The sequence below is a fragment of the Colobus angolensis genome, unplaced genomic scaffold (genome assembly GCF_000951035.1).
Source record: "Colobus angolensis palliatus isolate OR3802 unplaced genomic scaffold, Cang.pa_1.0 Scaffold181, whole genome shotgun sequence".
Lineage (NCBI taxonomy): Eukaryota > Metazoa > Chordata > Mammalia > Primates > Cercopithecidae > Colobus > Colobus angolensis.
Genome location: NW_012114944.1, coordinates 291,818 through 303,085, shown reverse-complemented (window position 1 = coordinate 303,085; position 11,268 = coordinate 291,818). Strand labels below are relative to the sequence as shown.

General features: G+C 42.9%; 1 pseudogene; it reads left to right on the top strand.

The window, feature by feature from the left end:
- Window positions 1-4,451: 4,451 nt before the first annotated feature.
- LOC105509906 lies at window positions 4,452-5,406 on the top strand (annotated as a pseudogene).
- Window positions 5,407-11,268: the final 5,862 nt, after the last annotated feature.

Genomic DNA, 11,268 nt, shown 5'->3' with positions numbered 1-11,268 from the left:
GTCAGCAGAGGTGTGGGCAGTCAAGGGTCAAGGGTTGGGGTTGGAGGCAAAGGAGGAGTGAAAGAGCAGCAAAGTAACAGGCAGTTACTCCCGTCACTTATAAAAAATATCCTTCCTTCACTTGTGATATCCTACCTTGTTTTAACCTGAACTGACTCTCCCTTAGCTAAGAGAGCCAGACAGACTCCATCTTGGCTCCTTCACTCGCAGCCCCCTCCCCACTCCCCTTCCTCAAGGACTTAACTTGTGCAAGCTGACTCCCAGCACATCCAAGAATGCAATTAACTGATAAGATACTGTGGCAAGCTATATCCGCAGTTTCCAGGAATTCGCCCAGTTAGTAGCACCCAGAGCCCCCGCGTTTGTGACCATGTTTGTGTCTGGTTGATAACGCCCAAAGTCCCGCGCCTATCACCTTGTGATAGATTTAAAGCCTCTGCACCTGGAATTGTTTGCTTTCCTGTAACCATTTATCCTTTTAACTTTTTGCCTGCTTTACTTCTGTAAGATTGTTTTAACTAGACTCCCCTGCTCCCCTTTCTAAACCAAAGTATAAAAGAAAATCTAGCCCCTTCCTCAGGGCCGAGAGAATTTTGAGCACTAGCCATCTCTCGGTCACCAGCTAATAAAGGACTCCTGAATTTGTCTCAGAGTGTGGCGTTTCTCTGTAACTCACTCGGTTACAACACACTTAGATTCCTTGAAAGGAATAACTGGAACTCCAATTTTAAGAAAAGTCTGGTTAGATCAGTGCTTCCCAGATGTTAGTGTGCCTCAGAATCTTCTGGAGGACTTATTAAAACAGACCAAACATACACACACACACACACACACACACCACACACACATACACACACATGCACATATACACACACATACATACATACACACACACGTGCACACACACATGTGTGCACACACACACATACTACATTGCCGGGCCCCATCCCAGTAGGTCTAGAGTGGGGCCCAATAATCTGCATAACTAACCAGTTCTCAAGTGCTGCTGATGCTGATGCTGATGTTGCCTGTCTGTGTGTCACATTTGAGTAGCTCGGGGCTGGATTTCTCACTCACTGTGTGAGGACTCCGGGTTTTGAGATTTGGGGTACTGCTAAAAATGTCTCTCCTTCTTTCTCCTCACTGCCTAGTGAAGTGAAGCCTCAGAGAGATCAGCCATGGCATATTTGAGTTTTAATTGGTCAAGACAAAGCTTTGTGTGTCAGAAATATCTGTATTCCGTGTGTAGAATGTGTGTGAGACTGTGTGTAAGTGTTGGTATGTAAATGTGAGTCTGCCAAGGATGAGTGGAGCTGACCAAAGGTGTAGTCTGCACCCCAGCAACCCCAGCACATCCTGCAGAGACATCTGTGTTAATTGTGGCTTCCTCAGGTCAAATGTGGACCGCAGAATTCACACAGTCTTTGACCAGGTCCCTGGTCTAGGAGCTTTGACCCTCCTCAAAGACTTAGACATTCTGTTGGGAATCATGGGAAATAGACTGTCCTTGGTGGAGGAGGAAAAGAACCACCACCATTCTGAGATGAAACCAGCACAGGAATCAGGTACTATAAGATCAGAGAAGCAGAACTTCTCTGAAGAGGGAAGAGGAAAGAGGAGGGAAGGAGCGGTTGTCTCCAGGCAAGGCGAGGAGGCCAAGCTTTGCCTTCTGGTGGGGAGACCACTCCTGCAGGCAAGGAGTGAGTATAATTCCTGAAGTCCGAATGCTGGGCTGTCCAGACAAGCTGGTTTGTGGCTTCATTTCAGGAAGCCTCACTTACCTGATATCCCCACATTCTCCTTCTGAGAAGTTCTGGACATTGTTTCCATGCTCTGTACCACGAGGCAGCCTGGTCATGAGGAACCACCTGACTGAGCCAGGTGGATGCTTGACCCAGGGGTAGTTAACACAGGTTAGCCAGTGCCACAGGGCGGCCTGTGGACTTACCAAACCCCTCAGAGCTGCCTCTCAGTGGGCGTGAACTCATAACAGGGGGACACAGTCAGCAGTTGGTGTGAGGAGTGAAGGGAAGGAAAGAGAAGGTAGAGGAACACGAGGACAGAAGGCAGTGAGCAGAAGCCTGATCTGTGGTGGCTGAGGCTGCAGCATAAACAGGAAAGGAAGCAAGGCCAAGGTGGTTGAGTCTCCAAAATGGCAAAGCCCTTGAGATGGGGACACAAAGCCTTGCCACAGGAGGCATAAAATTCACTATAGTATACACTGCGCAACTGTAATAATTTTATAGCCACCTCCTGCTGCTGTTGCAGTGAGCTTAGGTATTTCAAATGTCTTAGAGCCCTCTACACCCAGGGCCATTTCGAGACACCAGGACAGGAGACAGCAGTTAAAGAGTACATGCCCAAGTCAAGAGTGTGCACCTGTGTTGCCAGGGCAGCCCTGAGAGACATGGCCTCTTGGCCTGCTTGGATTTTGGCAGGGTAGCACTCAGAAGGACAGGTGAAACCAGAGCCAGTGACATGTCCTGACCTCGGTAAACTGGCAACCTCCCCACTCCACCAGTCTGCCTTCCTGCAAACAATAGATGCAGCCCAATAGGATCCCAGACTGGACCCTAAACTGGGTAAGTGCTAGGGGACCTCTATGGCCAGTTCTTCACCAGCTGTGGGATGGAGGGGAAGAGGCGTGTACAAAGAGGTCTGTGCAAGGGGAGGGCTAGGGGTAGAATCGGGTTTGGGGATGAAGCAACTATTTCCAAAGCTCTGAAGGCTGCAAGTGTGTCAAGGAAGCATGCAAGTCTAACAAGAAGAGCCCATAAGGTAGGTTTAGGATTAGTGGAGGAAGGGAAAAGTTAGAAAAAGGCAGATTTCAGGTCCCTGAAGAGCTCTAACAACCTGGGCTTTCTGACAATGACATTACCTTGAGCCCCTTGTTGTCCTAAATGTTTAAGCAGAGGTTGAAAAATCACATATTGAAGAGAGGATCCTATAACAGGTGGCTCAGGGGTGGGGACTGGATTGGTTTAATATCTGAAGATTCTGTCAAGCCTCAGATTCTGCACTTCCTGATACCGAATGGAGTTTTTCTCTAAAAATAGTTCCCCGTCCCTTTAATTCCTAATATCCCGAGATAATCTTTTTTGGACATTGTATCATTACCATTTAGAACAAAGCACCCCCACTCCCTTTCTTCAGAGCGTGTGCTACTCACAAACATCTTCCCTGACCTCAGCTTCTCCACTTTTGAACTGAGAAGGGTTGAAACAGATTAGTGATTCCCAAGACCGGTATACATCAGAAGTACATGGGGGAGCTTTCATTTGAAAAGTGAAGCAATGAACAAAAACAGATTGCTAAGACAATCTGCCAAGGTAGGACCCAGAAATCTGTATTTTTAACCAGCACTTGGGTACCTATGAGGCAGTTGGCTTTCTGTCATTTTGGGCACCCTGTGTCAGGTCCTGATGACATCTGGTGTTCCAAATCTCTTTGGAGATGAAATTGTGGTGATAATTCACAGTGCAGATTGTTGTATTCTAGAAGGTGGAGTAGGTTTGTGTGTGAGCATATCTGCAGATCTTCCAAATGGTATTAATGGGATGGCGTTTCTCATTGAACTTGACGTGGGTGTGATTCAAGGCTTCACCCAGCCCAGGCTAGGGGTGTGAACTATGAGTGGGTTCCCACAGTCAGACAAGGCAATATGCCACCAATCTAGTCCTGGAACAGCAAAGGGGCAGGCAGGTCAGACATGGTTACTGGAGGAAACACATGATTCCTTCTCTCCAAACCAGAATTCTGAAGACTTTGGTGGGGACTCCATGTTATAGGTTCCAGAAACTGAATTTTGTCAGATTTTGTAGATTTGGTCAAGATCAGATGAATTGATTTATGCTAACTAAACTCACAAAAGATGGAAGTGCAAAAAGATACTGAGTAAGAAATAAAACTGTTAAGGAAATAAGAAATTTTATGTTTTGAAGCCAGCACATTCTCTCCCTGTAAGACTGTCTGTATGAGAAGTTAAATTATAATAGAAACTTGCTGGGTGAGGAGGAGCCAGACACAGAGGAATGGGTCATGTGACCTTAAGGGCCAGGGTCACCAAGCCATGACAGCCTGAGGTCTCCAATTATATGGCAGAGGCAGAGTTGCTCAGAAGCCCCTGCTTCCCTACAAAGTGCTAGAGACAGCGCACGCAGACATGTGATATTGCTTTTGGTATATTAATATCATTGTTTAGACAGAAATGTCCTTCATTTTTTTCATTCAAAGTTTTATTAGATTTCCAAGGTCTATTCTTCCAAGGCCTGCTACATAGCCTGGCTTTTAGATAACTTGGTTTTTTATGGTTGAATCTAACAGGATAAGTTTATTTATAATTTTAGAGACATCATACTATAATTCCCATGTATTGACTCAAGCAAGTCGTCAAAAAATAAACATGTATTTTCTGCCTTCATTATTCCTAGGGATGAAAGAGAGAGTTTGAAATGGAGGTATCCAACCAGTCTTCTGTGACAGAATTTGTTTTGCTCGGCCTCTCTGCCCATCCAAAACTAGAGAAAACGTTCTCTGTGCTCATCCTGCTGATGTACCTGGTGATCCTGCTGGGCAACGGGGTCCTCATCCTGGTAACTGTGTCTGACTCCTGCCTGCACACACCCATGTATTTCTTCCTTGGGAACCTCTCCTTCCTGGACATCTGCTATACAGCCTCTTCAGTTCCTCTGGTCATGGATGGTTTCCTCACTCCCAGGAAAACCATCTCCTTCTCAGGCTGTGCAGTGCAGATGTTCCTCTCCTTTGCCATGGGAGCCACAGAGTGTGTGCTCCTGGGCAGATGGCGTTTGATCACTATGTGGCCATCTGCAACCCCCTTAGGTACCCAGTAGTCATGAGCAAGGCTGCCTATGTGCCCATGGCTGCCAGCTCCTGGGTGGCTGGTGGAGCCAACTCCTTGGTGCAGATCTCTCTTGCGGTACAGTTACCCTTCTGTGGGGACAATGTCATCAACCATTTCATCTGTGAGATCCTGGCAGTTTTAAAGTTGGCTTGTGCTGACATCTCCATCAATGTGATCAGCATGGGGGTGGCCAACGTGATCTTCCTGGGGGTCCCAGTCCTGTTCATCTTTGTCTCCTACATCTTCATACTTACCACTATTTCAAAGATTCCCTCAGCTGAGGGGAGGAAAAAGGCTTTCTCCACTTGCTCTGCCCATGTTACTGTGGTGATTATCTTCTATGGAACCATCCTCTCAATGTATGGGAAGCCCAAATCCAAGGATCCCCTAGGGGCAGACAAACAGACCTTTCAGACAAACTCATCTCCCTCTTCTATGGACTTTTGACTCCCATGCTGAACCCCATCATTTACAGTCTGAGGAACAAGAATGTTAAGACTGCTGTGAGAAGCCTGGTGGCTCAGAAATGCTTGACCCAGTGATGAGTTATATCCCATGATCCATGCACTCTGATGGCTCTCACTTGAGAATCTCAATTCCAAGCAAAGCTAGGTGAGGGGCAAGCTCAGTTTAGAGCCATGCTACTCACAGTGTGGTCCATGGATCAGCAGTATCAGCATCACCTGGGAGCTTATGAGACATACAGAGTCTTGGGCCCCAATGCAGAACTCCTGAATTGAAATTTGCATTTTAACAAGTTCCCCCAGGTGATTTGTATGGATGTTAAACTTTGAGAAGTATCGGTTAAGAGTCTGTAGTGGATGCTGTGGTGTGCTGCCCGGATTCCTGTTCACTCCATCTAGCCCTGAAGCACTCATTACCCCTGTGAGTACTGACGGTCAACAGCATTCAGTGGAGTCTCTCTGCAGGGTTGCCTTTGACTAAAGAGTACTACCTCACCCAAAGTCACATGCCCTTCTCAAAGTCAACTCATACACAATGATGTCAATGTCAGTATAAAGACCCAGTCCTTCTTGCCTCAATGGGGTTATCTCTAAAGGTTCATCCCAGCTGGAGAGATTTCCCATGGTAGTTGCAGTTCTCCCTCTGCCTAGCCCTGCTTCTTCTACCTGCTCACATCCTGTACAGGTGTCGATCTTTTAAAATTTTTTATTTATTTTAATTTTTATGAGTATATGGTAGGTGTAGATATTTACAGGGTACATGTGATATTTTGATACAGGTATACAATGCATAACAATCACATCAGGGTAAATGGGGCACCCATCATCTCAAGCATTTATCTTTTCTTTGTGTTACAAACACTCCAATTATACTCTTCTAGTTATTTTTAAATGTATAGTAAATTATTGTTGACTGTAGTCACCTTGTTGTGCTATCACATACTAGACCTAGTATCACATACTAGATCTTATTACTATATTTGTGTACCCATTAGCCATCCCCACTTCTCCTCTCCACCAACCTTCCCAGCCTCTGGTAACCAGTGTTCTACTCTCTATCTCCATGAGTTCAATCGTTTTGATTTTTTGCTCCCACAAATCAGTGAGAACATGCAAAGTTTGTCTTTCTGTCCCTGGCTTATTTCACTTTCATAATGACCTCCGGTTCCATCTATGTTGTTGCAAATGGCAGGATCTCATTTTTTTGATGATGAATAGTACTCCATTGTATATATATGCTACATTTTCTTTATCCATTTGTCTGCTGATGGACATTTAGGTTGTGTCCAAATCTCGGCTATTGTGAATAATGCTGCAGTAATCATGGGAGTGCAGATATCTCGAATATGCTCATTTCCTTTCTTTTGGGTATATACCTAGCAGTGGGATTGCTGGATCATATGGTAGCTTTATTTTTAGTTGTTTTGAGGGACCTCCAAACTTCTCCATAATAGTTGTACTAATTTACATTTCCACCAACAGTGTACCAGGGTTCCCTTTTCTCCACATCCCCACCAGCATTTGTTATTGACTGCCTTTTGAATAAAAGCCATTTTAACTGGAGTGAGGTTATATCTTATTGTAGTTTTTATTTGCATTTCTCTGATGATCAGTGACGTTGAACACCTTTTCAATACACCTGTTTACCATTTGTATGTATTCTTTTGAGAAATGTCTAGTCAGATCTTTTGCCCATTTTTTCAGTCAGATTATAAAGCTTCTTTCCTATAGAGTTGTTTAAGCTCCTCATATATTCTGGTAATCAGTCCCTTGTCAGACAGGTAGTTTGCAAATATTTTCTTCCATTCTTTGGGTTGTCTCCTCACTTTGTTGATTGTTTCTTTTGCTGAGCAGAAGCTTTTTAACTAGATGTGATCCATTTGTCCATTTTTGCTTTGATCCTGTGCTTGTGGGGTATTACTCAAGAAATCGTTACCCAGTCCAATGTCCTAGAGAGTTTTTGCAATGTTTTCATTTAGTAGTTTCATAGCTTGAGGTCTTTGATTTAAGTCTTTCATTTTGATTTGATTTTTGCATAGGGTGAGAGATAGGGGTCTAGTTTCCTTCTGTATATGGATATTCTGTTTTCTAAGCACAGAGGTTTTGATCTTAAAAGCACTTCTCAGTAAATGTTCTGCACGAAAGTCTCCCCATCAGCACCAGCTTCCAGGGAACCCAACCAGTGACAGACAACAACAGTCAATCTCAGCACAGGTGTGTGAACAGTGTGTGTATACACGCCCTTCTCAGGTGTTTGCTGTACTTCCAAGGACAGTAACTTCTTGAATTCTTTTTGTTCAAAAATACCAGTTGTTTCCTAAAATGTATTTCATAAATTAAATTCCTCTAATTTTCATTTATATACATAAATCTTGATTTGTGTTTACTATGTAAGTATTTTTACTCCTGAACAGAGGGTGCAGAGAGTAAGCAGGGCTGTTTTAGCTACTGGGCAGGAGGGCTCAGTAGCCAGGTCTTTGACATTTTATTTAAGGACAAAGATGTTTGAGCTCTGGAAAACATGTTAGTCCTTGACTACAACAAAACAAAACAAAACCTAAAAAAAAAAACTTAATTATTTATTTACATAAGAGAGAACATAATGTTCTCTCTACAGAAGGGAACATTATGTAACCTTCAATAATGAGTAAACTTTTCTATTCATGCATCATTATTTTAAAACAATCTGTGGATTAGACACTTCTACTTTGCAAGAATTCCTGCATTTCCATAGTTATTGTTGAGAAATCATAGAATTGTAAATTAAATGAGCCACTTATAAGACAAATAATTTTTAGAACAGAAGTAGAAAAATCCTCTCAAATTTACCACAAAATTATACATAAAGTGGAATACATGTTCATTTTGACATGATGTGGGCTACGACCTCTAAAAGTAAGAGTGCCCAGGCCTGGAACAGCCTTGAGGGGGACGCGATAGTTCCAGATCATATTTGTCTGCAGCACCTGGAGAAGTCATTAGCATACAAGTGCTTAAAAAGACACACAACTGTCCTTCCCCTAGTATCTTTCAATCTCTCTTGCTCCTACTCTTGTGCTCAGAGACTTGTGGCATGTGTGGCTGGTAGACTTCTACGGAGGGCTTAAGTGAGGGCTCAGATGGGTGAAACTTTTTCCTAAGAGAAAATCCAAAATATGCCAGTCTCTAGCTTAAGGTCTGGGGTAGTCTGTGGGCATGGGGACTCCACACCAGGGAGCTTCAGAGCTTCTTTTCCTCAGTCTTCAGGGAAATGACAAAAGCATCAGTGGAGATGGCCACACCCATACATCATAATGAGAACTCTGCATGTCCCCCTGCAGTGACGTGTGCAATGACATCTATAAGGATGCCAAAGATGGTCAAAGAACTCTGACACCAACTTCCTTCTCCTTCTTACCAAGGCGTAAGTAGTACCCAGAGTCTTTTTATTAGCAAATCATTCTGTATCGCTACATGGCCATCTGCAACCCCCTTATATACCCCAGGGTCAAAAGCAAGGCTGCCTATTGCCCATGACTGTTGGCTCCTGGGTGGCTGGCAAAGCCAAATCCTTATTGCAGATCTCACTAGCCATACAATTACCCTTCTGTGGGGACAACATTGACTTCACTTTATTTATTTATTTTGAGATGGAGTTTTGCTCTTGTTGCCCAGGCTGGAGTGCAGTGGCACGATCTCGGCTCACTGCAACTTCTGCCTCCTGGGTTCAAGCGATTCTTCTGCCTCAGCCTCCCAAGTAGCTGGGATGACAGGTGCCTGCCACCATGCCCAGCTAACTTTTTTTTGTATTTTTAGTAAAGACGGGGTTTCACCACATTGGCCAGGCTGGTCTCAAACTCCTGACCTCAGGTGATCCACCCACCTCGGCCTCCCAAAGTGCTGGGATTACAGGCGTGAGCCACTGTAGCTGGCCTCAATTTCCCTTTAACACCAGCCTTTATTTTATGTTTTATTTTGTTTTTAATTGACATATAATAATTTTACATATTATATTCATATACTGGGGTACAGTGTAATGTTTCAATACATATATACATTATGTAATGATCAAATCAGGATGATTAACATATCCATCATGTTAAACACTTGTCCTTTCTTTGTGGTAATAACATTCAAAAATTATCTTTTCTACACAATATATCCATTAACAAAATTACACTCGTACCCCACAAATTTATACAAAAAACGAACAACCACCCCAAATCCTCCCTTCTAACTATTTTGAAGTATACAATGCATTATTGTTAGCTATTGTCACTCTACTGTGTAATAGAACACCAGAACTTATTTCTCCTATCTGTAACTTTGTAACCATTCACCAACCACTCCCCATCCCTGGTGACCCCACTCTCCCTAGCCTCTGGTAACTACTATTCTATTTTCTACTTCTATGAGATCAACTTTTTTAGATTTCACATATGAGTGACATTATGTGGGATTTTTTTCTTCTGTGTTTGGCTTATTTCATTTAACATAGTATCCTCTAGGTTTATCAATGCTGTCAAAAATGATAGGATTTCATTTTTTAAAGAGCTGAATAGGATTTCATCATGTAAATATATCACATTTTCTTTGTTCATTCATCCATTAATGAACACTCAGATTGATTCCATATCTTGGCTGTTGTGAATAGTGCTGTGATAAACGTGGAAATGCTTTTATCGCTTTCAACATAATCATTTCGTTTTCTTTGGCTAAATGGCCAGTAGTGGGGTTGCTGGATCATATGGTAATTCTATTTTTAGTTTCTTGAGGAACCTCCACACTGCTGTCCATCATGACTGGACTACTTTGCATTCCCACCGACAGTATATTAAAGTTCTCTTTTCACCACATCCTCACCAGCATTTGATATTTTTTATCTTTTTGATAATAGCCATCCTGAGGTGAGATGATATCTCATTGTGGTTTTGATTTGCATTTCTCTGATGATTAGTGATGTTGAGCTTTTTTTCATATACCTGTTAGCCATTTGTATGTCTTTCTTGAGGAATGTCTATTCAGATCTTTTGCCCATTTTAAAATCAGATTATTTGTGTTTTCTGGCTCTGGTGTTGTGTGAGTTTCCTATATATTCTGGATATTAACCCCTTGTCAGATGCTTCGTTTGCAAATATATTGATTACTTTTGATAGAAATTAAGTTTCAACCCAAGGCTCATCACTTGCACCCTCTCCCCTCATCCGTCCTAAGAAAAACTTCACATCCTCAGGCCCTGCTAAGCAGGCATAGCCATATTCCATATTAACTGATTCTCATATCCCTGGCCCTATTTGAGGTGACTTGAAAGATTCTCTGCCCCTTGTTGTCAAAGATTCCTAACCAAACAGGCCTTAGCAAAATGCTAGTTACCTGCCTTGCCCGTGATACCAGAGCTGCCTCTGTCTAAGGCTTGACCATGTTGCTCCCTCACCAACCCCAGAGCTCTCTCTTGTCCTCATTTCCTCTGCTTCAATCTCTATGCTAATCTGTTGTAATAGGGAGGGTAGTGTCAATACCTCTGGCAGAAAGAGTCCCTTCCTAATTGGGATCCAAGCTGCCAATAAATTCCCCATCATCTAAAATTATGGATACCATGACACTTACTATAGGATATCATTTAATGTCCTCTCTGGTCACATTGGCACAGGGCCTGGCCCTGTTTAATTAATTTGATTAGTTAATTAATTTGATTATTATTTGATGAATAAATTTTTAGTTGTAAGTGGTAAAAACCCAAAGTCGAACAAGCTTAGGCAAAAGGTTGAATTTATTGATTTATGTGACCAAACATTGGGAGGTAGGAGAGGAAATAAGGTATAACAAGGGACTTGAATGCTGCCCAGACATCCTCTATTTTCTCTTCTGTGTGTGTGTGAGCAGCAATTATTTATCCAGATTTGTGTGTGTGTGTGTGTGTGTGTGAGCAGCAATTATTTATCCAGATTTGTGTGTGTGTGT